Here is a 3,784-nt window from a genome sequence, read left to right as displayed (position 1 = left end):
TAGATCACACTCAAAGACAGGGACAAACATGTTCTGACCTAACACACTCCCACATTACTGCAAGGTGGTTAAGGATACGAGCTCAAGCCTCACACAGGCCAGGCCTGCATCGCCTGTTTAGAGCTCTGCAACCCTGGGCAGGTTAGATTTACCGAGGTAGAGCTGACAAGTTAAAATTGTATATATTTAAGGTGTACAACTTGATGATTTGATATACATATGCATTGTGAAATATTCAACACGATCAAGCTACTTAACATATCCATCACCTCGCATAGTTACCATTTCCTTTTACGTTTCTTAACCTTTTAATTTTGTTATTTTAAAATGTATGCATATACACATATGTATATAAGCATAAGCTTTTGTATATTTTTATATGTATATGCATATCTATCTATATTACAATGTATGAAACGGGCCTACTCAGCACATACTGAGCACTTCGTAAATGGAAGCTATTATGCTTCTATTATTGTTAAGTCAAATTCAACGTTTCAGAGCTTCAGTTTACTAATCTGTAATGTTCATATGGTGCTTACTGTGTGCCAGGAACTGTTTTAAATGCTTTCTATGTATTTTCTCATTTAATCCTTGCAGCAACCTTATGAAGTAGGTACTCTGGCTACCTTCACTTTACAGGTGAGAAAAATGAGTTTCAGAGAGGGTAGGTGACTTGTTCAGTGTCACACAGCTAGTAAGCAGAAGAGCTGGGATTCTAATGCAGGCAGCCTGGTTCCAGAGAGTGCTCTTAAACAGTAAACTACTCCATCTGCTTAATGGGTAGGATTGAATGAGATGTTGTGTGCAAAGTGCTTAGCATAGTGCTAGGCACATTATAAACACTCAGTAAATATTGGCTATGATTATTCAAATGTCAGCCCTGCCACATTTACTAACTGGGCTGACACACACATGTACACACATGCAGGCACATATAGAGAGATTGACATGCATATGTGCACACATATGCAAATATGCAGATGCAAACATAGATTCACACAGATATATTAATTCATTCAGTGTATTCAATAGCTGTGTTACCTTGGGCAAACTATTTTATCTCTCCAAGTCTCAGTTTCCTCATTTGGAAAATGGTGATAGTAATAACAACTGCCTCAAAAGGTTATTGTGGGCATTAATTGAGTTAATCCTTATAAAACACTTAGAACAATGTGTGACATATAGTTAGCTATTAGTGTTAGCTATTGTTGGTCTTGGTGTTTGCACTCAAAACGCCCTCCTCAGCCAGCCAGGAGTTCTCAATTCCCACCATTGGCTCTACTTGTTACTTTTGGCCTTGTCTTCAGAGATACCTGAGAACAGAAAGCAGAGGCCTCAGGGGATAGGCCATGGGACAGATAAACATTGGGCTCAGCAGGTGGGAGATGGGATGAAGAAACAGGGCCCAGAAAACTCAGAATGAAGGGAACTTTCTGGAAGGGGCAGGCCTAAGGGAGGTGCTTCAGCTAGAGGCCTTAGGGAACAGGGAGCCTAAGACAGAGGTGGGGTTCACCAAAGCCTTTGTCCAGAGGCCAGCCCGTGGGCTCCCAGCAGAGTCTGTTTCTGGGACTGCTGTAGGCAGTGGGCACTGAAGGAGATGCTGTCCTCATCTTACTAATTGTCCCAGGGCTGTGTTGAATTGAAACACAGGTCCCTAACAAGGCCCTGTACCTTTAAAAAATAAAATTGAAAAAAATTGAAGAAAAGTACACATGTCATAAGGGTACAGCTCAAAGCATTTTTTAAAATTAATATATCCAGGTAATCAGCATCAGATTAAAAAATCAGAAATGACCACCACCCCAGAAATCCTGCAATTGCTCCCCTCCTGTCACTGTGCTCCAAAGGTAACCACTAGCCTGGTTTCTAACAGTACAGATTTGGTTTTCCCATGTTTCCAGAGGGAATTATCCAACTTGTCCTCTTTCGTCTGTGGCTTCTTTTACTCAAAGGTGTGTCTGTAAGGTTCATCTTTATTGTTGCATATATCAGTCGCTTGTTCTTTTTTATTGCTGTATAGTATTCTAGTTTGAGACTGTACTACACTTGATCCATGTGAGTAGATACTAGTTTGGAGCTCTCAGGAATATATACTATGAATGTTATAGTACATCTTTTGGTGAATATATACCTGTACCTTATTTTTTATTTATAAATTTTCATCCCTTATAAGAGGGCCAGCCTCAATTGGATAAGCCCTAAGCGTCACAAAATATGGATCCAATCCTGCCCAGGAGCCAGGCTTTTTGAAGCTTAGTTAGTGGCACAACTAACTCCAGTGGGCATTATTTCCATGTGTTGTACATGACTGGCACCCCTAGAGCACAATACAATGTGTCTGGTGCCCCCTAGAGTTGTGCAGTGGGCAGCCCACCTCCACTCTACTTCTCATCCATTCTCAGGAACTCAGAGATGGTTAATTTCACTGAACTAAGAAAGAACTTTTCTCAAAATCGCTTTTCTTTTATGTCTTTTTGATTTTAAATCATGGGCACAGAATCACAAGAACCATGAGTCAGTTTAACAGCTCCAACAGCCCATCAGCTAATTCAACAAGAATAAAACAAAAGAACCCAACAGTTACTACAGGCGTTTGACTTTATGGAAACCAAATCATGGAACTACTTTTCTTTTAACCCCTTAAGAGGTTGTTCAGACAACAGGTAGAGACATTGCAAAAGTCTCTTCCAACAAATTGAAGGAGAAAAACAATATGATCAACTCAACAGATGCAGAGAAAGCTTTCGACAAAATTCAGCACCCATTTATGATAAAAACCCTCCAGAAAGTAGGCATAGAGGGAACTTTCCTCAACATAATAAAGGCCATATATGACAAACCCACAGCCAACATCGTCCTCAATGGTGAAAAACTGAAACCATTTCCACTAAGATCAGGAACAAGACAAGGTTGCCCACTCTCACCACTCTTATTCAACATAGTTTTGGAAGTTTTAGCCACAGCAATCAGAGAAGAAAAGGAAATAAAAGGAATCCAAACCGGAAAAGAAGAAGTACAGCTGTCACTGTTTGCAGGTGACATGATACTATACATAGAGAATCCTAAAGATGCCACCAGAAAACTACTAGAGCTAATCAATGAATTTGGGAAAGTAGCAGGATACAAAATTAATGCTCAGAAATCTCTGGCATTCCTATACATTAATGGTGAAAAATCTCAAAGAGAAATTAAGGAAACACTCCCATTTACCATTGCAACAAAAAGAATAAAATACCTGGGAATAAACCTACCTAAGGAGACAGAAGACCTGTATGCAGAAAACTGTAAGACACTGATGAAAGAAATTAAAGATGATACAAATAGATGGAGAGATATGCCATGTTCTTGGATTGGAAGAATCAACATTGTGAAAATGACTGTATTACCCAAAGCAATCTACAGATTCAATGCAATCTCTATCGAACTACCAATGGCATTTTTTCACAGAACTAGAACAAAAATTTCACAATTTGTATGGAAACACAAAAGACCCCGAATATCCAAAGCAATCTTGAGAAAGAAAAACGGAGGTGGAGGAATCAGGCTGCCTGACTTCAGACTATACTACAAAGCTACAGTAATCAAGACAGTATGGTACTGGCACAAAAACAGAAAGATAGATCAATGGAATAGGATAGAAAGCCCAGAGATAAACCCATGCACATATGGTCACCTTATCTTTGATAAAGGTGGCAGGAATATACAGTGGAGAAAGGACAGCCTCTTCAATAAGTGGTGCTGGGAAAATTGGATAGGTACATGTAAAAGTATGAGATTAGAT

Source organism: Lipotes vexillifer, unplaced genomic scaffold (assembly GCF_000442215.2).
Source record: "Lipotes vexillifer unplaced genomic scaffold, Lipotes_vexillifer_v1.1 scaffold1114, whole genome shotgun sequence".
In the NCBI taxonomy this organism is placed as follows: Eukaryota; Metazoa; Chordata; class Mammalia; order Artiodactyla; family Lipotidae; genus Lipotes; species Lipotes vexillifer.
This window is presented reverse-complemented; position numbering follows the sequence as displayed.